Source organism: Podarcis bocagei, assembly GCF_964188305.1.
Source record: "Podarcis bocagei genome assembly, chromosome: 9".
Lineage (NCBI taxonomy): Eukaryota > Metazoa > Chordata > Lepidosauria > Squamata > Lacertidae > Podarcis > Podarcis bocagei.
This window is the reverse complement of record NC_138134.1, coordinates 69838797-69863450: the sequence shown is the minus strand read 5'-3', so window position 1 is coordinate 69863450 and position 24654 is coordinate 69838797. Positions and strand designations below refer to the sequence as shown.

General features: G+C 46.4%; 1 protein-coding gene and 1 long non-coding RNA gene across 2 annotated transcripts in view; both read right to left on the bottom strand.

Moving 5' to 3' along the window:
- The window catches only part of CCNI (cyclin I), a 55114-nt gene extending 42141 nt beyond the window's left edge, over positions 1-12973 (bottom strand). Inside the window, exon 1 of the mRNA XM_081207223.1 lies at positions 12497-12973. The gene's annotated coding sequence lies outside the window, so the exon portion shown is untranslated. The remainder of the gene's footprint in view (positions 1-12496) is intronic.
- The window catches only part of LOC308594378, a 123840-nt gene that overhangs the window by 60309 nt on the left and 38877 nt on the right, over positions 1-24654 (bottom strand). The window lies entirely within an intron of this gene.

Genomic DNA, 24654 nt, shown 5'->3' with positions numbered 1-24654 from the left:
CAATCCAGAATAAAACAAACAGCAGCAGGAAGCTAGTGTGGTGTTGTGGTTAGGGGACTGGACTAAGACCTGAGAGATCAGGGTTCAAATCCCCACTCAGCCATGAAGCTCATTGGGTGACCTTGGAGTCAGTCACAACCTCTTAATCTACCTCACAGGGTTGTTGCAGGGATCAACTGAAGAGGGGTATGTGAACCATGTCCTCCTCAGAGAAAAAGGTGGTATATACACTCAATAAACAAGCTTTTCCGCTTACCTGCTTAAGAAAGCCGTAGAGGCCAGCCAGATGGGAGATGTCAATCGCCCACCTGGCATCCACTGGTCACAATCAGAACCCGTGCCAGTTGCAAAACGCACCTGGCGCCTGGCTAATTTCTAACACTGCTCTCTAGCCTCCAACCAGAGGATGGGGTTCCACCAGAGTTCACCATCTAGCCACAAATCTTAGCTCAGTGGCAGAGATTTTGTTTTATGCTGGACGTCCCAACCAGCATCTCCGGGTAAAATTGGGAGATTCCTATCTGAGAAACTGGAGACCCGCTGACAATCTGTGTAGACGATATTGAGCTAGATGGACCAATGGTATAAAGATCACTTCCTGGTGCAACTGGACTTCTCCGCGACCCTTCCCCTCTGCAGGGAGGTGGGACCGATTCGGATGGTCCGCCCCCGCTACTTAATGGAAGCCAATTGGCTTCCAGAGAGTGGTAGGGCATGTTTTATCCAAGTTGATGGCCTTTCAGCTGATTCCCTGGTGCACGCTGGAATGCAGAGTTAATCAGGGTTATTGACTGTCTGGCTCCGAAGCACCCTCTCCGATTGCATGGAGCCCGGACCGCCCCTGTGGTTTTCCCCGGAGCTGAGGGCGATGAGGGCGGTTCCCTCATTGCGAGAAGTGAGGTTACAGGGAACCAGACAGAGGGCCTTCTCGGTAGTGGCACCCACCATGTGGAACACCCTCCCTTCAGGCAAGTTTTTAATATTTAATGCTGTACTGTTTTTAACATTTGATTGGGAGCCGCCCAGAGTGGCTGGGGAAACTCAGCCAGATGGGCGGGGAATGAATGAATGAATGAATGAATGAATAAATAAATAAATAAATAAATAAATAAATAAATAAAAAGGCAGTTTCCTATTAGCTCAGTCCTTGGGGCATGAAGTTCTTAATCTCAGGTTCATGGGTTTGAACCCCACGTTGGACAAAAGATTCCTGCGTTGCAAGGGTTTAGACAAGATTACACTCATGGTCCCTTTCAACTCTGCAGTTCTAGGGTTCTGTAAATGAACTCAGGCTTCCATGCAGAGCAACGAAAAGCTGCTCAGCACTTTGAAAGATGAACTCCGCTCCCCTCACTGGAAATATTCAGAGTTAACTGCCAAGGAGATTTCTTCCTTCTGTCCAGGGACCCAAGCCAATGAGCTGATGAAGAGCGTCGAATGTCAGCTGGGAAGCCCCTGGTTGAAATCCCACATCAGTCACCAATTCAATAAGGCAAACTGCTTGCCACCATTGCCTTAGCCTCACATCTCCAATACGGAGGATAAAGACTACCGAATTGCCTTATTAGGTTCTTCCAAGGATGGTTAAGAAACTCAAACAGGACAAACCCCCCCCCAAAACCCCATTACATAAATGCCAGGTATGAGAGAAGAACGTAAGAAGGATCAAACTACTGTAAAGACCTGTTTAATCCAGCATTCTGTTTGCAATGGTGCCACCACCAAAAAGCCCATTCGTAGCTTCTAGCAATGGTCATTCAAAGGCAAACTCAGGGCTTTTCTTCAGCCAGAGCTCAGCTCCAGCACCCATCAAGTGGGAGCCATTGCCATTCTAAGAAACAAGAGAGAAATTCATTGTGAGCTCCAAACACCTCCTTTTCTACAAAAAATAGCACTGGGCACACTGTACACTGAACCCAGAGGTATAACATCATAGCTAGGAGCCATCGATTGTCTCGTCCTCCATGAATTTATTGAGCTTTCTTTTAAAGCTGTCAAAGTTTACGGCCATCGCTATAACTTGTCATAGCAGTTTTCATGAGCTGTGTGCAGAAGTTTTTGTTTTCTGTCTGTCCAGAAACTCTCACCATCCAGATTCATTTGATGATCCTAGGTTCCCAGTATTATGAGAGATTGGGGGGGGGGGTGAACACTTCTCTCAATCTGCTTTCTCCATGCCTAATTTTATATACCTCTATACCCTTGAGCTGAAAAAGTCCTGCTCCTTCCTCGTCCGTGTCAACATTAAGAAAAAGAGGTAGGAATAGGAACAGCGATATATATGCCGACTGTCCCTGGATCAAGCGACTTTTCTTCTTTAAAGTTCTCAAAGTTCTTAACCTAGCGAAAGGTTGTCCTCTGAACTTAACTGATAATCAGTCACAGTCAGTGAAAAAGAAGACTTTAGCGCCGTCTTGCCTGAAAACGACAACTAGACATTCTGCTTCGGTAACTGTAACTCTGGTTCAAGGACCCATTTGGCACCTAGATTACATGTCTGAGTTTCTAACACTGTTCTAGAGTTAGGGGTGAGCAGTGCCAACACCTTGGTTTAAGAACAGCTTAGTTTATGAACAACTTGGATTAAGAACGCTACAAGCCCAGAAGAAGTGTTTTGGTTTGTGAACTTTGCCTTGGAATAAGAACATGTTCCGCTTCCTGTTGAGTGTATACATTGAGTCCCCCGCTGCTTTGGGAAAGCACAACTTGGTTTAAGAACGCTTTGATTTAAGAACGGACTTCCAGAATGGATTAAGTTCATAAACCAAGGTACCACTGTACTAGACTGTTGAGGGTTGTTTAAAACATAAGAAGACTGCCTGCCCTAGCGCTCTAAAGAGGACCTCTCCAAAACTGAGTATAGTGGTACCTTGGGTTACAGACGCTTCAGGTTACAGACTCCGCTAACCCAGAAATAGTACCTCGGGTTAAGAACTTTGCTTCAGGATGAGAACAGAAATCGCACAGCGGCAGCATTAGCTAAAGTGGTGCCTCAGGTTAAGAACTGTTTCAGGTTAAGAACGGACCTCCAGAATGAATTAAGTTCTTAACCCGAGGTACCACCGTAAAATGGCAAATGGAATTCAATGTAAAACAAGTGTGATGTGATGCACGCTCCTGGGGTTTGAAATGGCGGTGACTGACCAGTAAGTAGCCGAGACCTTGGGGTCATAGTGGACAGCTCAATGAAGACGCTGGCCCTGTGGGCAGTCTTTGCAAGAGGTCTTCCGATCCAGCCAGGCAACCCCAGCGACTAACACAAGCGCAAGCGGGGAAAGAAGGTTGTGGGGGCGGATGACCTGCCTGCCCTGAACACAAGGCAAACGGGTTAATTCTGCGCTCTGAACACCACCAGGTAATTCTGTACTCCCACCCCTTAGCCACACACACACCCCCGAGGCAAAATGGCCCATTCCCAACCCTCCCCTACAATAGACCAGTCTGTTCCGCTTCCAGCCCTGCCTGCTGGGGAAAAGGCAGCGGGGCTGGCCTTCTGGTGGTTTTCAGAACATTTTGTTGCCGGATTTACAGCCGGGATTTGACAAGAGGAGTGCAAGCCGGCACGTCCTGCAGCCAAATGCCCCTGGAGTATTTTGTTATCCTGATGGCTGGCTTTATACTGCTCCAGATTTATTGCAGGACACATGTGGGGAGGGAAACAAACAAACAGAAGAGTCTCCAGCAAAAAAACAACCCAGCAATTGCAAATGCACGCCAACTGACTCAGATGAAGGGATTCCTTTGCAAGGGAGAATCTGCTGGAGGGAGGGTGCTTAATCCTTTACCGTCTCAAATTAGAGGCTGACACAGGATTGGGAATTCTGTAGAGATGCAGTCCAATATCGATTTACTCTCCCTGAGTGAATATAGTGGTACCTCGGGTTAAGTACTTAATTCGTTCCGGAGGTCCGTTCTTAACCTGAAACTGTTCTTAACCTGAAGCACCACTTTAGCTAATGGGGCCTCCTGCTGCTGCCGTGCCGCCGGAGCCTGATTTCTGTTCTTATCCTGAAGCCAAGTTCTTAACCTGAAGCACTATTTCTGGGTTAGTGGAGTCTGTAACCTGAAGCGTATGTAACCTGAAGCATATGTAACCTGAGGTACCACTGTATTCAGGTTTTTGAGGGTTGTTGTTGTTTTTTGAAAAAAGAAGAAGTGTGCACACTTTGTATTAACCCTAATATTATTCCATTAAAATCCTCTGGGTTCCATCCCATACTAAGCAATTGACTATAAGCACGCAAGGAAATGGCTGAGACAAGACAGGGCAGGTTAACCATTAAGCGAAGAGACTCCTCCACTCCAAAGTTCAAACAAGGAGAAAATAACGTGATTTCAACAGCTTTGGAACTGGAGACGGAGGCCTGGAGAGAGGCTGCATAAACATCATAAATGTAAAGCACATTGACTTCCCTGGGAATTGTAGTTTGTTAAGGGTGCTGGGAATTGTAGCTCTGTGAGAGGGTAAACTACAGTTTCCAGGATTCTTTGGGGGGCTGCATGCACTTTAAATGTGCGGTGTGCATGCGGACTGAGACTCAAATCATGGTAAGATTTCAGCAAAGGAAAGAGAGATTCTGCACTGCCTAATTTGGGTTACAATCTGCACAAGGCAAGGAGCTGAAGAGAACTCTTGTGGTGTGGTTCCCCCTCGAAACCATACACACCTTTTTGCAACACAACTTAAGGCCAGACTGATTTGTCTCCCTGGGGGACCAGTTGATTATTCCAAGCACTGTTCACATTTATGAGACACCACACAACACCTGCAGGCAGGGAAAAACCCTGACACAGCAACAAAAATCCATAAGCTAAAAAAAAATTTAAAAATCCAAGCAGCACATATGAAGACCCAGTTCACGTGCAACAATACTAAGTAGGCAACAGATGCCTGCAGGGCCAAGTGAATATGCTTTGGTGCCTGAAGTAGATAATTTGAACTGCGTTCCCATCGTTCTCATTAGTGTGGGAATAATCTATCAGGGTTATCCATCTATCCACAAAGCCTAAAGAAATGAACAGGCCCAGCTGTTTCCAACATCATTGTGCCTTGTGGTAAGTCCTCCCCCAAATGCTGCCATCAAACGTGGGCACCTTCTGCATGACATGTTTACATTATCAACAGCCATGAGTTCCCCCAAAGATTCCTGGGAACTGTAGTTTGCTAAGGGCGCTGAGACTCCTGCCCTCCTCACAGAGCTACAATTCCCAGAGGGTTTGTTGTTGTTGTTGTTGCTGCTGCTGCTGTTATTTATCTGTATATTAGAAGCTGACCAGTGTGGCTGGGGCAACCCAGTCAGATGAGCAGTGTACAAAAAGCAAATTATTATTATTATTATTATTATTATTATTATTATTATTATTATTATTATTAATACAGTGGTGCCCCGCAAGACGAATGCCTCGCAAGATGAAAAACTCGCTAGACGAAAGGGTTTTGCGGGTTTTGAGCTGCTTCGCAAGACGAATTTCCCTATGGGCTTGCTTCGCAAGATGAAAACGTCTTGCGTTTTTTGCAAGTTTGTTTCCTTTTTCTTAACACCCTTAATACAGTTGAGACTTGACTTCGAAGAGCAACTCATAGAACGCGGTGTGGTAGCCTTTTTTGAGGTTTTTGGCGATTTTTTAAGCTTTTCCAAAACTTTTCCGACACCGTGCTTCGCAAGACGAAAAATTCGCTAGACGAAAAAAACTCGCGGAACGAATTAATTTCGTCTTGCGAGGCACCACTGTATTATTATTCCACTTCCCAGGGAGCTCTAGGGAAATGCAGCTCAGTGAGGAAGAATACGAGCATAGCTGCCAACGTTTCCCTTTTTTTTAAAGGGAAATTCCCTTATTCCGAGTAAGATTTCTCGCAAGAAAAGGGAAAAGTTTACAGCTATGAATACGAGCCTCCCAACAGTTCTTAGCCCTCTTGACAAGCTACAGTTCCAAGGATTCCTTGGGGGAAGCCATGACTGTTTAAAGTGGTATCATCGTGCGTTAAATTTGTAGTGCGGATGGGGCCTTGCAGAATCACAATTCATACATCCCTATGTAAAAGACAGCAACGAAAGCAGTACGTATGGCAGTGGGAGGCGAGGGGCTAAAATTATTTTCCCCCAAGAAAACAAATAATATTTTTCTGTTGGAGTGTTTGTAAAGAATCCCTTGGGAGGTACACATTTGGATCCCTCCTCAGCCACCCAGAACTCCATACTGGCTATACTTTTTTTTTTTTTTACACATACAAAATGCAATCATCTGGAAAGGGCCCAAATATAACACACCTTAGGTTTTGGTTTTCCCCCTGAAAGCCCCGAAGGCAAAATACCTTCAGATGCAAACATCAAAGGAGCAATTGCTTTCATCCAACAAAGTGCAGATTAGTTTGCTGCTCCTGTTTATACATCGCCAGAGAAGATTTAGGATGTTTCGCTAAAACGCAGGGCCTCAACTGCCCCACAACCAGAGGTGTTGAAGCAAGTTATCTCTCCCCAGCAACACAATAATATTCACTTTAAAGTTACACACATCATTTCCCCACCGGTCGATGATGAGGGGCAGCGCAGGGGAGAGATGGGCAGAACTCCAGAACATCACCAGGGGGAACACATCTGAGATAGGTGGACAAAGGTACATAAAACCAGAGCTGTAGAGTTTGATGGGACCCCAAGCGTCATATATTCCAACCCCCTGCAATGCAGAGTTCTCCTCTGTCAAACCAGTCTTGTTGTCATAAAGTTATTGCCATACTTCCATAAGGCAACAGGTAAAGGGACCCTGACCGTTAGGTCAGTCGCGGACGACTCTGGGGTTGTGGCGCTCATCTTGCTTTATTGGCCGAGGGACCCGGCGTACAGCTTCCAGGTCATGTGGCCAGCATGACGAAGCCGCTTCTGCCGAACCAGAGCAGTGCACAGAAACACCGTTTACCTTCCCACCGGAGCAGTACCTATTTATCTACTTGCACTTCTTGCTTTCGAACTGCTAGGTTGGCAGGAACAGGGACTGAGCAACGGGAGCTCACCCCGTCGCGGGGATTCGAACCGCCGAGCTTCTGATTGGCAAGCCCTAGGCTCTGTGGTTTAACCCACAGCGCCACCCGCGTCCCTTAAGGCAACAGGTACTACAGTGTAAAACCCACCTTAGAAACCGTGACAAGGTGTACTACCAATATAACCAGCAAAACTAACGCAATGAACCCCTCATCTGAATGCAGCCCTCCGAACCCGCACTCCCAGAAATTTAGCACTAGTGTCTAAGAACATTAGCTATTTTTCTAGACCATGGGTAGGCAAACTAAGGCCCGGGGGCCAGATCCGGCCCAATCGCCTTCTCAATCCGAAGGCAGTCCAGGAATCAACATGTTTTTTCATGAGTAGAATGTGTCCTTTTATTAGAAGTGCATCTCTGGGTTATTTGTGGGGCCTGCCTGGTGTTTTTACATGAGCAGAATGTGTGCTTTTATTTAAAACACATCTCTGGGTTATTTGTGGGGCATAGGAATTCATTCATTTTTTCTTCTTCTTCAAAATATAGTCCAGCCCCCCCCCCCCCACAAAGTCTGAGGGACAGAGGACCGGCCCCCTGCTGAAAAAGTTTGCTGACCCCTGTTCTAGAACTTCTGGCAAAGAGACAAAAATAAAGGTTTTTTTCCAGGACAAACTTCACACCTGACTTGGTGGCTGCATCCCTGCAGACCTTTTTCTCAACAGAAGAAAAAAAATATTGTTACCAAGATCTGAAAGAGAATCCCTCAAGACAGCAATTAATTCTCTGCGGCTGCTTCGCGAGTTACGTTTGAGCCAGTCTCACGTTGCAAAAATATGCGCACACAAAATCCTAGTGCCCGCAGGGAGATTATAGGGGCAGAAAGGGGAACTGCTGCAATCAGCTATATCCTAAAGATCCCAAACTCTCAAACAACAAAGGTATCACTGCAGGGGGGGGGGGGGAGATGAAAGAACTTCAAAGAAAGCCTTCTATTACACCAATAGGGTTGAATGAGGTTGTTAAAAAGGGTCCCTACTGCACAGATTGCAGGCAGTTGTGACATACCACAGTTCACAGGTTGCACATCCAGAAATCACTGGACGTCCACTTTCCAAACTGTATTAACAAGACACCTTTGCAGCCACAAGGCATTTTCTATTTACAATGGCACCTTGGTTTACGGCATTCCGGAAGTCCATTCTTAAACCGAAACCGTTCTTAAATTGAGGCGTGCTTTCCCTAATGAGGGCTTGCGCTGCCGCTGCCCTTCAACCATTCGGATTCCGTTCTTAGAAAGTGGTAAAAGTCGCAAACCAGGACACTATTTCCGGTTTTGCGGACTTTGTAAACCAAATCGTTCTTAAACAGGACTGTTCTTAAACCGAGGTAAAGGGACCCCTAACCATTAGGTCCAGTCGTGACCGACTCTGGGGTTGCGGCGCTCATCTCGCTTTATTGGCCAAGGGAGTCAGTGTACAGCTTCCGGGTCATGTGGCCAGCATGACTAAGCCGCTTCTGGCGAACCAGAGCAGCGCACGGAAACGCTGTTTACCTTCCCGCTGGAGCGGTACCTATTTATCTACTTGCATTTGACGTGCTTTCCAACTGCTAGGTTGGCAGGAGCTGGGACCGAGCAACGGGAGCTCACTCCGTCGCGGGGATTCGAACCGCCAAACTTCTGATCAGCAAGCCCTAGGCTCTGTGGTTTAACCCACAGCACCACCCGCATCCCTCTAAACTGAGGTACCACTGTATTATAAAGAGCTGGAATGCTCTGATATATAATGAAATGGGGGGGGGGATGTTTAAAATAACTTTGTTAAAAAAACTTGTGCATGACAACAGCTGCACGAACGGTTACTAGCCCAGAGATGGAAAGAAGAGACAACCCCAACCAGAGAAGAATGGAAAACCAAGTTGATGGACTATGTCGAAATGGCAAAATTCATTGGGAAGCTCAGGAACCAAGAAGACAAGATCTTTAAAAAAAGAATGGGAAAAGTTTATAATGTCTATACAGTGGTACCTTGGGTTAAGTACCACTGTACTTAATTCGTTCCGCAGGTCCGTTCTTAACCTGAAACTGTTCTTAACCTGAAGCACCACTTTAGCTAATGGGGCCTCCTGCTGCTGCCGTGCCGCCGGAGCCTGATTTCTGTTCTTATCCTGAAGCAAAGTTCTTAACCTGAAGCACTATTTCTGGGTTAGCCGAGTCTGTAACCTGAAGCGTATGTAACCCGAGGTACCACTGTACAAGATTATTGCAAGCAGATTGAAACTTTGGCAGGATTTTAAACACATCTGTAATGTATGGATAACTTAGAAAGGTTAGATTTTTTTTTTGGAGAAGTAGTGATATGCAGTTGAAAATAGGATTAATAGGACCCATGGAAGGGATGGGGGGGGGGAGTCAGGAGATTCAGAGTAATCTCAGCATTTGGATTCGGAATTGGTTTTGTGGTATGTTTATGTTTTTGAAAATCAAATAAAAATTTATTTTAAAAGGAAAGAAAAAGAGCTGGAATGCTACAGCCGATCACTGCAATCCTGTGCACGTCTACTCAAGAGATGATCCTCTGAATTCATTGGGAGGTAGATTTGGGAATCTGGCCTGAAACACTGGACAGCTGCTGCCAGTCAGTGTAGACAATACTGAGGCAGATGGACCAACGGTCTGACTCGGTATAATGCAGCTTTCTCTGTCCCTGTTAAGGAGAAAAGCCATAGTCTGTTTCAGCCCCACGAAATCTGCAGGAGCAGGGCAAAAATACCAATCTATCTTACAGGGATGGAGTGTGGATTGCAATATGAGAAGCAGAGATCACCCGGGAAGTTTTGCAGTTGGTGTAGGTCGTATTTTAGGATCTATGGAGTGTTTTTATTGAAATTCATGAATCATCAGCAAAGCAGGGTTTTTATTGAAAACATTTCCATTTGTCACTCATGAAAGCTAACCCCAAGCCAGGGTGTTGTTGTTTTTTGCTCCAAGCGAAGGAAAAGGTTTAACATCCTTTGCCAAAGTAAGATGAATCCTTTGAGTCAACGCTGCAAGTGGAGCCAACATGCCTGGTTCAAGGAACATAACAAGTTGATTTATACAATGCCAGGCCAATGGCCAATCGTGTTCAATATGCAGCAAAGCATCCTTCATAGCCCTACCTAGAGGCAACAGAGACTGAAACAGGGATTTTCTTTATACAAGGGGCTACTCAACCTCTGAGAAATACCATTCTTCTTTGGATCTGCACAATATTTTCAGCAATGGTTACCATTATGCCCAATTTATTCTGGCTTTCCTAGTCGCAGGCAGCGGCAAGGACTTCTGCCAGAAACATAACTTTTTAAAAGTTGAAAACAGATACCCAGAAAGTTTTAAGGATATGCCCAGAAGCACATTCTGTGCTTCGTTTACACGAGTGGCAGTACTGTTACATAAGCGAAACGAACACCTCGCACTGGCGCAAACTAGACACATCTATTTAAGACTATATGGTCCTCGGAGCAGGGACTCCTTTTTGCTTTTCGCTCTGCAAAGCTTACAGGCAAGAAAGAATTGTACTCTGTAAAAAACCAAAACGAAACAAAAAAATCATTTGGCACCCAGCAATCTGTTTTGGCTACAGGTCTTGGCACGCTGGGCTTTCTTTTTTTAGTTAATGCTTGCATTTGGGTGGTTGCAACATGACACCAAGCGAAAGGGGATCTCTAGTCCCTGTTGGCAAGGACTGAACTCTGCCGAAGCGTGGCCACACCCACCTCCAGCCCCTGCCACACACCTCTCCCTCTGCCCACAGCTGGCATGCAAAGTTTTTGTGCAGTGGCCCTGTCCCAAGGGGAAGATCCTAGGTATTTTACTGCAATGTTGCACTGATTAGGGCAGGGGTCAGCAAACTTTTTCAGAAGTGGGCAAGTCCACTGTCCCTCAGACCTTGTGGGGGGGCCAGACTATATTTTGGAAAGGAAAAAAAAACCTAATTCGTATGCCCCACCAATAACCCAGAGATGCATTTTAAATAAAAGGATACATTCTACTCATGTAAAAACACACTGATTCCTGGACTGTCTGCGGGCCAAATTTAGAAGGCAATTGGGCCAGATCTGGCCCACGGGTCTTAGTTTGCCTACCCATGAACTAGGATAAGCCCCCCACTCCAATTCCTTGTGCAGACCCTCGAGTTAGACCTTTAATGCTACAACCATTCGCTTGCAAGGATTGTCACCCCCTCCAGACAAGAGGGATGCAAAAACTCTGCAAAAAAAAATAAAAAATAGGATTCAGTCACCCCAGGCATCGCCCGCTGGGCTCCTGGGGCATCCCTGCTGCAGATGAGCTCGACAGGACCCAAACTGCCTTTCAAATGCAGCGGCTCCCAGACTCTGCAACGCTTCTGGCAGCCACAATGACGTAACCAGGAGACGGAGCGGTGCGGGCCGCTCGGACATAAACAAGCGCTAACCTGGAACTGTAACTACAGGCAGGTACAGGATTAGGAGCGGGGGGTGGAGAAAGCCACTTTTCCAAAACAGTCACTCGCTTGGGGCAGCCGAGTTTGCACCATTTAGGGTCTTTGCAGCCAAATGCACAAATTCCAGGAAACAATGCAAGGCCTCCCGCTAGGTGTTCTCTGCAGAACTGACTCCCCCCTCCCCTTCTTTCCTTGCCACTGTTGAGTGTTTTCCGTCCCCCCAGTTTTCCAAACGGAGTATGCACCACTGAACTTGCTCCAAAGGCATTCAAAAGGTCAAAGCGCGCGCAAAGCAGACGCCGGATCCTAACCACGTATAAACTCAGATGCAAACCCCAGGAGTACAATGGGTCTGGCTCCCTGGAGAGCTTGCATCCGACCGCAGCTTTGACTGCTCACCGCCCGTTTCCTTTACATTGCGCCTTGCATGCAAGCCGCAGCCGTCCTGCACCGGGCGCATAAACGGTCTGCACTCCGTTGCAAACGCGCGCGCGGTTTTCTTGGAGACGCGCTCGGCGTTGCAGCAGCGCGAAAAGAGCGCGCTTGCTACACAGCAGGCCGCCCGCGGAAGGGTCCCCGCATGTATTATGTAAACAACAACACGGGCAATGGCTTAGGCACCACCTCCCTCTTAAAGCGCACACGCGGGGAGAAAAATATGGAACAATGCAGCAGGGGAGTGCGAAAAATAATAATAACGTAATCCGGCAGAATGCAAACAGGAACCGCTTTCAAAACACCAGCGTTGCGTATATTTGAAGTTGCTCAAGTCCTGCTGGGCCTACTCCGCACAAATGGTTTGTGCTTGGAGGTTTGTGCAGATCAAGGGTGCAAACACAGGTCAATGCAAAGATACAGAAATGCATACAACAGGCGAACGTGGCCAGGATTCAGCCTTCGATTGCAAAAGGAGTCTTGCTTGGATTTCAGACTCTATCACGGATATCAACAAAGAGGCTTGCATCCTGATCTGCAACGGCCAATTATTTATTATTATTATTATTATTATTATTATTATTATTATTATTATTATTATTATTAATTTGGCTCACCTCCCCTGCAAAGCCGTAGAAATCCCCTGTTGCAATTGGCCAGCATCCGGTCCATTAAAACCCCATGGTGGCAGCTCCAGGCGTGAAAGAGAGATGGTTTGCTTAGTTGCTCTTCGTTAGTTTCCTGCTCGGTCCATGGTTGATGGGGAAGAAGAGGCGGCGGCGGGGCTGCAGCTGCCTCCGGTTTTCATGCCTCCATGGTGGCGTGGCGGGTGCTTCGCTTGGGGCTCTCCGTTGCGCTTTGGAGGGAAAGCAAAAAAAGGAAAAGAGAGAGAAGGGGGAGGTGAGGAAGAGAGAGAGAGAGAAAAAACTGGCCCTTTTGTTGTGGTTGGTGCAGTTGCTGCCCCCAGGGCAGAGAAAAGCGCCTTGCTTGCTTAGGAAGGGGAGGCGAAAGGAAAAGGGGAAGAAGGGGGGGAAGAGGGAAGGGAAAGGGGGGTGGAAAATAATAATTAAGGGGGGGGGAACAAGAAAAAGAGAGAGAGTGAAGCAGAGAGCGAGCCGCTTCCCGGGGGGAGCAGGGGAGGGAAAGAAGAGCCGGCAGCGGGCAGCTGAGCCTCCTCCCCCAGCCTCGCTGCTCCGCCTCCTGCGCGCAAAAGTCGTGCGTAAAGGAGAGGAGGAGGAAGCGGGCGGGCTTTGCGCAGGGATCCTGGGCCGTCGAAGCGCGCGCCGAGACCCGGGAAAGAGTAGGTGGAACTGGTGCCGCCGCCGCCGACTCAGAAAGCAGAGGAAGGTGCCTTGTGTAGTTCCAGTTTCCAGCAAAGATGTGCTCTCCCAAGCCCACGTTTCCAGCATGTTTGCGTTCCTGGCTCTACGCTGGCTTGGTCATTTCCACAGAATGGAAAAGGGCAGGGTTCCACCACGGACGTGAAACCAGTTCTGTGATTGCAAGGAGTCTTGCTTGGGTTTCAGAGGTGCGCCAACTCCGTGTTGCAAGGTGCAGAGGTGTGCCTAGGCTTCCTGGCGCTCTTGGCAAGGAGATGTATTTGTGCCACGCCGCGGGGCTCCTGTGATAGTCCACACCAGAGACCGGATTTCTCCACCGAGATGCCTGGAGGAGCCAGCGCACCTCACCCAGCCGCCCAGGGAGCAGGCTGGCTTCTAGCCACTCCAAACCAAAGTGGACAGGTGTGATTTTTGCCCCTTCCTGGGTCTGTGCCCTTGGCAGGCCCAACCGGAAGGTACGCCCCATCTGCAGACATGACATGAAGGCTGGCAGCATTAACCCTACTTGATGGGAATTCCTTGCAGAAGACACACAGGCCATGTATCCACAGCAGTGAGCAGAAGAGGAGTGACAGCTAGGAGGACCATAGAGAGAAGAAAAGGCTTGAATTTGCAGCAGCACAACCGGACGCCTTCGTCTGCCCCAGCTGCAACAAAATATGTCTCTCCCGTATCGGTCTCTACAGGCACTGCAGCCTTCCAAAAGTTTGACTTCACCCCCCAAGGTGTCTCCCGAGACAGACGGCTGCCAACTAATCACTCTACCTAGAACAAGGCCAGCACTGCCTGGCTGAGGGCTCTCCAGGGTTTCAGACAAGCGACATTTCAAGGTCTAGCTTGGAGATGCTCTTGAGGAATGGAGCTGGGACCTTCTGCCTCCAAAGCAGAGGCTTTACGGCTCAGCTGCGACTGTCTTTCTCCCATGGGGTCTTGAGCTGCTGCAGCTCTCAGAGTTCCTGATGCAAGATTCTTCCTGTGCCTGCTTGGAGATGAGCTGGAGGCCTCTGGTGTGCAGAGAAAGATGCTCTGCTGCCAAGCTGTTTGTTGCATTTCCAGCTTGCCCGTTAGTCAGAGAAAAAGCTCCCAGATTTACTGGGGCAACCCTGTCTGATGAGCAACATATAAAAAATAAAATTATTATTACAGTCATACCTCGGGTTATAGACGCTTCGGGTTGTATGATTTCGGGTTGCGCACCGCGCCGAACCCGGAAGTACTGGGTTTTGGCGCTTGCGCATGTGCAGAAGTGCTAGATCGTGCTTTGCGCATGCGCAAAAGCATCGAATCGTGACCCGCTGCAGGTTGCAAACGTGCTTCCCACACGGATCACGTTCGCAACCCGAGCATCCACTGTATTATTATTATTATGAATTTGCAATAGAGCTAAATCATGCAGTCTGATCTGATTTGATTGGGTTTACTTCTACAATGAGCTGTGCTCATCATGCCTTTACAGAGCCATCAGAAGCAACTAAGGGTTGCTATTTTATGCATAGCAGAGGGAAGGACATTTCATAATACAGGTGCAACAGCAGAAAATGCTTGGTTTTGGGCCACCACTCTATGTTATTCTTCAGGATGCAGTGCCAGGAACAGAATTTACCCAGATCTAAGTTATCTTATAAGTATATCTTACAGATTTATACACTAGATGGCTATCAATACTTCTAATGATTTCAAATGACAACAGCAATCATTTGAGATAACAATGTTATATACATTATATATAATGTATTGCTGAATTAATGTCACCTCTAACACAATAGGAAATGCTACACATCATAAAGAGATCATATACATTATAAAAGCACTAACCAGTAGCGCGTGAATTTTAATCACAGGCAAAACAGGTTAGGATAAATAGGATCATTGCTTCTATGCATTGCTGAATGCCACAGAAATGATAAATAATGGTTATTACATAATAAGAGGTTCCAAACTGGGTATGAAAGCAACCATGTGACTTTTGTTCTTATCACCGCATGTTAATTAATCTCAAAAACTTGCTTGCTATTCTGTGGCACATTGGTTGGTCTTATTTAATAAAGGTTTGGTATATTTATTTATTTATTGAATGAATGAAGGAAAAGGTTCTTTGGCGAGGTCGAATGGACAAGCATAATTCTTGTGTGTTCCTGTTGGCATGTTACATACCTAACAGATAAACATGGCCTGATTTGCTGCTTGCATCCATTTGACTGATTGACATGACCTCAAATTATGAGAGCCCTGCTTTTTAATCTGTTCCACACAATCCCTTTGTGTGTGCTGTTGAGAAGGGACTTGTTCGCTCATTCAAGCCTGAGCGGAAGGATCAAGTAGGTAGCAGCTGTGTGCTGAGACATGTTCCCTTCCATCCTTCCCCCCCTTCATGCTCCCAGCTCAGAGAGAGCTGAGTGCATGATGCATGCCCAGCAAGGCAGCCGCTGTTGGCAGAGAGAGGGAGAAGAAAATGCCAGAGAATCAAAGCTGTGATAAGCTGGTGTTATGTGTGGGGAGCAACCATGGATGTATTGAATGTGTTCATGATATTTTTTGATGGGCCAATTGAAAGGTTAATTCTGTCCTAGGAATGGGTAAATCTGTCGTTTTCGGCTTCACTTAGGTTTTTCCAGTATTGAATTGAGTTCTCCACATTTCTGTGGGATAATCAGCCTCATACAACCAACGTGCCAGTGCATGAAGGGGTTAATGCCATAGAGTAAGCTGTCCTGCCATGTTTAGCTAGGTCACTCCCCCTCACCTTGGGAGGAAGGTAATCAAGTCTATTGTCCCCCATCTGTCTACCCAAGAAGCTCAGTGTGTAAAGAGCTCTGAACTGCTTGTTCCAAGCTCAGTAACTAAGCCAAGTTGTACTCCCTGTGTTTTCTGACTGTTGCATGGAAAAACATATGAACCTGACCTTTGAAGAGTTTGTAAGTAAACCATTTTTAACTTACCGAAGGTGTGGTCTTTTTGTATGCTCACAGATTCTCCACTGCCGCGCGTGGGCAAGGGCTTTTGACATCACCCAAGCAGCACAGGAAGGAGCATCGCACGGTATGAATGAGGTAATGTTGGGAAGGTATGTAGCTGAGTACTAGAGCATCTGCCTTGCATGCAAAAGGCCTTGGGTTCAGTCCCAAGCATCTCTAGCGGAAGGGTCCTGCCTGAAATTCTGGGGAGTCAAAACCTCTAACAAGCCAGATGAGCCAATGGTCTGAATCAATATAAACCAGCTTCATTGAAAATCTAAGCAAATAAACAATGGTAAACACACCTTCTTAGGTTGCTTAGATGCTTATGTTTGTTTCCAGAGCCGTTTCTTCTCAGAGACTCTTCATGTGATATTAGAGGCCTGTCCGCTAATTATACCACTGCTTAATTTCACAAAAGGCTTTGCATAAGGGTCTCCCACGGAATCCAGTGCCTCAGGAACAGTTGCTCAGAACTGCCCAGCATTCTTTGCTTTTAACACAAGCCAAACAGGCGGGGAAGCGACTGTGCAGAAGTCTGCACTGAGTTCGTATTTCATCCCATTAGCATTAGGAAACCATTATGGATGAAAACTGAAGCATGACTCACGCTTTCCTGACCAGCCTTGGTAATGGACACGAAGAGGAGCCAGAGGCAACCAAAACACTGCTAGAAATGCTCACATTTTTCCAAGTATAACTAAGACAGGAGAGGTGTGACTGCAGTCAAAGCACATTTCATCTCCAGTGAATACAGAGCTCCCAGTTCTGCTTTCGATGGCAGACAAGCAACTTCCATTAGGTCCAGTCGCAGACGACTCTGGGGTTGCAGCGCTCATCTCGCTTTATTGGCCGAGGGAGCTGGCGTACAGCTTCCGGGTCATGTGGCCAGCATGACTACGCCACTTCTGGCAAACCAGAGCAGCGCACCGAAACACTGTTTACCTTCCCGCCGGAGCGGTACCTATTTATCTACTTGCACTTTGACGTGCTTTCGAACTGCTAGGTTGGCAGGAGCAGGGACCAAGCAACGGGACCTCACCCCGTCGCAGGGATTCGAACCGCCGACCTTCTGATTGGCGAGCCCTAGGCTCTGTGATTTAGACCACAGTGCCACCTGCTTCACCATAGTGTCTCACAAATCATTCAGATGGCCAGCTAGTCTCAGCTTCTTACACACCGTGCTGAGACTGTTAATGTGGCTGCTCTTTTTGTAGACAGGGCCTGAGTAGTTACCTTTTTTCGAAGAATTGTTGGTAACAGTCAAGTCCTTGGAAGCATGAGACCCATTGTAAATGAGACAGTGGAGCCAATTTGGTGCATCACAAGTGTAGCCAAAATGGTACCCTACAGATGTTGAACTCCCAACTCCCATTAGTTTAAGTCAGCATTGTTGATGGTCAGTGGTGATTGGAGCCGCAGTCTAGCAACTTCCAGAGGGCCAAAGGCTCCAAATCTCTGGTGTATTGGCTTGTACAACTTGTGTTCCACCACCAAGCAAAAACAAGTGCTCAAACCTTTGGTGACAACCATTCATGGCTGATGAGTCACAATTGGCTTCTTGGGTGTACAAGTGGTACCTTGGTTCTCAAACTTAATCCGTTCCGCAAGTCCATTCCAAAACCAAGGCATGCTTTCCCATAGAAAGTAATGCAAAGTGGATTAATCCGTTCCAGGCTTTTAAAAAACAACCCCTAAAACACCAATTTAACATGAATTTTCCTATCTAACAAGTTGATCCATAAAATGAAAGCAATAATCAATGTACTGTACTATAAAATAAATAAGACAGTATTGTAGATGATAAAAATTAAAATTATTGTTTTTCTTACCTGCACTGATGATTGTCATTGTTTGGATGGGGGGCTTTTATCCATTCTGCAGTCACACAATCAGTCAATCAATCAGTAGCTGGACTGGGTTCCACACAGTCACAAAAACAGATTAACCGAAAAAGCCTCAAAAACAAAAACGCAAATTAAATAACAAAAACAAAAGCACCAAACTTAATCCATTCCTGAAGTCCGTTGGACTTCCGAAATGTTCAAAAACCAAGGCGCAGCTTCTGACTGGAGCACGTGCCCCAGAAACAACAGCCACATCAGACATTTGGCTTCCGAAAAGTGTTCAAAATCCGGAACATTTTCTTCCGGGTTTTTGGCGTTTGAGAACCAAGGCATTTGAGAACCAAGGTATATTGGCCAAGCCAGACTGGGTGACATGTACAAATATCCACATCTTAAAAGCACAACAGGGTTCCAACCCTCAAGAGATTTGGTCTTAAGGTCAACTGTGTATTGTTAGATCTATTTGATTAGTACAAAACTTGTTCACCCGTGCAAGCAGATAAACTCGGGAATGGGATAAAACAACACCCAAGGTTAAGCTATGCAAGCAAGCAGTGAAACAAACAGGGTGCCTGGGAAAGCATGTGTTTAAAGGCTTTTTTTGGTATGTGCATGCGTACACTTCCATAGTTTATAGCATTTACCAGACTCAGTTTGGTTCTCAGTTTCTGGGCAAATCCTGCAGCTTGGAATGTAACATATTTCTCTTGGTTAGACAAAAGGGAAATTATTTTAACTAAGTCATCAGAATTGGTCAAACTGGCACATTTAATTATTTCTAATCACCCTTTGTCTCCATTTAGTTGCTTGTGCAGCGCTGCAGAGACTGCAAGTGGAAGCCAAATACTGGGTGCGTCAAAAGCAGTTTAGTCTCAGACAGGCAGATTCATGCCCAGTTTCCCTACAGGCTGTAGTTAAGATTCCTTCAATTACATGCATGTTCAGGAACTGTACAATTCATGACAAAAGGTGCTGCTGATGCACATGGTATATGGACCTCTGAACTTGTTTTATTGTGGCAAAAGCACACACTGGTTTTATATACACTGTACACTGGTCAGAACTGCTGCGTGGAGATCTCTTTAAAGCACTCCTTGGCGGGGGCCATTACCATGGGATAAGTTTTTCATGAGCAGCTGATCACCATCATTTGGCTGCTTTGCACCAGGCCACAGCAAAGCTTTCAAGGCCACTCGATACGTCTTTTTATGGTACATTTCTGATTATTTGTGCCCATAATCTTATAGGGACAGTTCTACACAATCCCATTTTCAATACAGTGGTGCCCCGCAAGACGAATGCCTCGCAAGACGGAAAACCCGCTAGACGAAAGGGTTTTCCGTTTTGGAGGTGCTTCGCAAAACGAATTTCCTATGGGCTTGCTCCGCAAGACGAAAATGTCTTGCGAGTTCCTGCGGGGTTTTTTTCCTCCCCCCCCTTTTTTCCCAAGCCGCTAAGCCGCGTATCAGCTGATCCTAAGCCACTAAGCCGCTTAACAGCTGATCCGCTAAGCCGCTTATCAGCTGATCTGCTAAGCCGCTTAACAGCTGATCCGCTAAACCGCTTATCAGCTGATCCGCTAAGCCGCTTATCAGCTGATCCGCTAAGCCGCTAATGGGCTTGCTTCGCAAGACGAAAAAACCGCAAGACGAAGAGACTCGCGGAACGGATTCTTTTCGTCTTGCGAGGCACCACTGTACTAAGAAGAAGCAAAGATCACCTGTGTCGAAGCAATGATTCTGCAGCATCAGCTTCGTTGCACTGGTCATGTTGTAAAGGTAAAGGGACCCCTGACCATTAGGTCCAGTCGTGACTGACTCTGGGGTTGCGGCGCTCATCTCGCTTTATTGGCCGAGGGAGCCGGCATACAGCTTCCGGGTCATGTGGCCAGCATGACCAAGCTGCTTCTGGCGAACCAGAGCAGCACACGGAAACGCTGTTTACCTTCCCGCCAAAGCGGTACCTATTTATCTACTTGCACTTTGAGGTGCTTTCAAACTGCTAGGTTGGCAGGAGCAGGGACCGAGCAACGGGAGCTCACCCCGTCATGGGGATTCGAACCACCGACCTTCTGATCGGCAAGTGCTAGGCTCTGTGGTGTAACCCACAGCGCCACCCATGTCCCACCTGGTCATGTTGTGAGGATGCCTAATTATCGTTTTCCAAAGCAACTACTCTATTCCGAACTTTAAAATGGAAAGCGTAATGCTGGTGGTCAACAAAAGAGGTTCAAAGACTCTCTCAAGGCAAATCTTTAAAATGTAGCATAAACACCGACAATTTGGAAACACTGGCCTGCAAGCTCTCCAATTGGAGAACAGCCTATACCAAAGGTGTCATGGGCTTTGAAGATGCTTGAACTTAGGATGAAAGGGAGAAACTTGCTAAGAGGAAGGCAGGTCTGGCAAACCTTCACCATGATCAACTCCTGCCCAGAAACCTGTGTCCCCACTGTGGAAGGACGTGTGGATCCAGAATTGGCCTCCACAGTCACTTACGGACTCATTATTTTAAAATGCGTCTCTGGGTTATTTGTGGGGCCTGCCTGGTGTTTTTACATGAGCAGAATGCGTGCTTTTATTTAAAACGCATCTCTGGGTTATTCGTGGGGCATAGGAATTCGTTCATCCCCCCCCAAAAAAAATAGGCCAGCCCCCCAGAAGGTCTGAGGGACAGTGGACCAGCCCCATGCTGAAAAAGTTTGCTGACCCCTGCCCTACCCTACTGAGTCACTGAAGCTAGCTGAGACTGAAACCACTTCGAAACCAGGTGTATCTTTGTTGGCAAAGGAAAGCAGATAAAAGCCGGAGTCACAATGATTCAGTGATTTCCCACTCCTGACCCTTGGAGGATGTTACTGGGTAAGGCTGGTATTTTTGCTTTGTCGTCATATGGTTTTTGTTAATCATTACTGGCGAAACTGCTCTTCCAAACTGTCTGCTCAGCCTGTCATTCTTCCTTCCAGTTTTCTTCTACAGCAGCTTGTTTACAATCATTCCTACATGAGAAGAAGAAAGAGAAGTATGTGGCTTGCATTTATTTATTTTTTGTAAGTGCCAAAAAAGTACTTGTCACTATATTAAGCCCAGAGAGGCCACACGTCCCCAAAGGAAACCGAGCTGGCTGAATCTAGTCATGTTGGAGTCTTTGGGATGGTTTATGCAGAAAGGCTGGGCGGTGAATTCCTCTCCTACACACATTGGAGTCTGTTGCAAATGATTTATTTACACTGGAGTGAACAAGCTGAGCAGCTTATTTTCATGCAGGCAGCAAGGAGGGAGGAAAGTAGGGTAGAAAGGGGGTGACATAGATAAGAGGGGTTCTCTACCCACTTTTGACTCTGGCTCCACTCACTGCTATCTTCAGTCCTGTCTACTACCAGCATTTAAACCCTTCTCCCTGTCCAAACCCCCAGGCAAGAAGTTGACTCACATTGTGATAAGAGATGACGGCTAGGTGTCTGACACATTGTTGGCCAAGAGATACGGTAACTACGCTCTCCAAATATTAATTCAGTAATTTTTGAGGACTGAAATAACTGAAGAAGATGCCTTTGCTGGACTTGATGCGATGAGAATGCACACTTTTATCATCCCATGGGCTCTCTGCAGGTAAATATGGAGAGCTCAAGGTTATATTTTTATCACACACACAAAAAAAACAAGGTAAATTACTGTATTTTTTGCCCTATAGGACGCACTGGCCCATAGGACGCACCTAATTTGGGGGGGGGGGAATAAAGGGGGGGATTTATTTTTCCCCCAGGCGCGGGGCTGGGGCAAGGGAAGCCCGAGCTTCCCCCGACCCCAGCCCCCAAACAGGCAGCTCTCTGCAAGCGTGGAAGCCCAGCGCCGGGCTCCCACGGCTTGCGGAGAGCTGCACAAAGCTAAGCCTGGGCGCGCTGCGCCTCCGCGCTGTCCCCCGAGCTTGCGGGGCTAGCGGCAGGGGGAAGCAGGCTTCTCCCCGCCGCAAGCCTCCAAAACACGTTGGGAGACAGCGGGATGGCGGCGTTCCGCCTCCCCACTGTCCCCCGAGCTTGTGGGGCTCTCCAGGCTTCAGCGAAAGCCTGCATTCGCCCCATAGGACGCACACACATTTCCCCTCCATTTTTGGAGGGGGAAAAGTGCGTCCTATAGGGCGAAAAATACGGTAATGCCAAAGTGCCTTATGTCAAACTGTCTTTCTGAATTCTCTCTTGATCTGCTTGGTGGTTCAGATCCTTAATGGCTCATTATCTGTCAGGGAGAGAACAGCTAAATGGATGCTCCGTGTTAGCAAGAATACACACAAAAGCAATTTGTCTCTTGGCCAGACTGCGCTTCCAAGGGCCCACCCACACAACCCAAAGGACAATCTGGAAGGCACTGCCAGAATCCTTCAAAGAAAGCAGCTGCAACAACCAGGCATGTGGGCCTTGTTCCTGCGTTGTGATGCTAAGGCCTTGCCCTGGTCATCTTTTGTGTGCTGATCCCGGAACAAAACTGGACAGAGAAACTCAGAGAGTGCCATCAGGGCCCCAGGTCAGGACATTCACCAGGTGTTAAGATTAGCGAGGAATGAATCTATCCTTTGCAGTTTCTCCCAGTTTTTAAATTTCCCATTTTTTAATTTAGTTTTCCACAGCAGCTTGCATTTTTTTAAAAAAGGAATCATTATGAAAAATCAGCAAATTTTAGTGCAATTCTTTCCTAATATACGTGTTCTGCACAACAATTTTCCAACGATAATAATTTTTTAGATATGCTGTAAGCTGCCCAGAGTGGCTGGGGAAACCCAGCCAGATGGGTGAGTATAAATAATAAAATTATTATTAATATTAATATCTCATCCTTCCTCTCAAAGGCTCCCATGGCATTTTTAATTTTCCCCCAATAAAAAATGCATTTTTATGCATACTTTATGCTAATCCAGTGGTACCTCGGTTTTCGAATGTCTCCGTTGATGAACATTTCGGTTTTCGAACACCGTAAACCTGGAAGTAAATGCTTCGGTTTTCGAACACGCCTTGGAAGTCGCACATGCCACGCAACTTCCGTATTTAAGCTTCCGTACTGAGTTTTCGGTTTTCAAACATTTCAGAACTCAAACAGTCTTCCAGAACGGATTACATTTGAAAACCGAGGTACCACTGTATATGCATTTTTCTACACATTACTTCAATGGCAAATTTCACTGCAATTTTTTGAGAAGTGTGAATTTCAAAGAATACATTTCGTCTTGAGAAATGTGTGTGGGTAAGTTTGCCTTTAAATGCAAGCTGAATCGAATTTATCCCCCATCCCTCTTGATGGTTTCATCCCTTTTAAAGTATGAGGAATGGCATCCTGGGCGAGGGCTTCCCTCGTGGAAGCCCCTGAACAGTACAACTCCCTCCCCACAAAGGTGTGTTTAGTAAAGGGCCATAGTAACTCAGTGGCAGGACATCTGCTTTGCATGCAGAAGGTCTCAGGTTCAATCCCTGGCATTGAATTGGAAGGGATGGGAGAGACTTTCTGCCTGTAACCCTGGAAAGTAGCTGCCACCATAGCTGTCAAGCGTCCCTTATTTGGCGGGACAGTCCCTTATCCCAGCGCCATGTCCCGCTGCTGTCCCTTATTGATGATGTCCCTTAAATAAGCTACTGAAGGTAATGGGGCCCTTTCTATGTCCAGCTGTCCTTTGTCAACAACAAATTGTTGCTGTTTTTTGTGTTGAATATATGCTATATGGTAATTTATGGCTCTAACAGGTATCTAAAGCAATTTGCATGCAACAAAATATGTATTTTATCAAAGTTATTGTTGATCCCTTATTTTGGCTGCTGATCCCTTATTTTCGAGGCTGCTGGTCCCTTAATTTCAAATCTGTAAATTGAGAGCTATGGCTGCCACTCAGGGTAGATAGTGTGTCTGGCTCAGTAAAAGCAGCTTCTTATGCACCTTCATTGTATAATTTTTACCAAATGCTGAAGAAGCGCCTCTTTACCCCGGCCTTTAACAGTTAAGATACTTAAGTTTTTATGGGATCCACCTCTTTGGCTGAATTTATATTGTTCTGTTCCATTTGGAATGGTTTTATGCGTCATGGGTTTTTGTTGTTTTCATAATTGCAGGTGCTATTGTCGTAACCTGCCCTGGGACCTGATGGCGAAGGGCATGTAAGGAATCCTGCACATACATACACAAAAGAAAGAAATAACACGTGAGCAGGGATTTTTCTTGCATTATGAAATCCAGACCCGGCCCAACATTATTATTATTATTGGCCACAGATGGGCTGGTCTCTCCCTGTTGGTCCAATGCGTGCAGTGGCTGAAAGCTGGAGACAAAAAAGGAACATGCTTATTTATTAATTTCACTTATGAATGGCATCCTTGTGAATGGCTTCAAAGTGATTTCACAATGGAAGAAAAACATATATAAAACAATTGCATATATAAGAACAGTTAAAACACACAATGAGTCATGATTTAGCAGCACTTTTATGAAACAACAAGCAGATTACAAAGACGTTACTAAAATTATTCTATATTGTATTTTTAATTAGTTAATCATCGTTGTTAGGATGATTAACTATTATTAAGTATTAAGTATTATTACTATTATAAAAATGACCCGGGGGGGGGGAATTATTCTAGTTGTCTGCAGTCCTATAT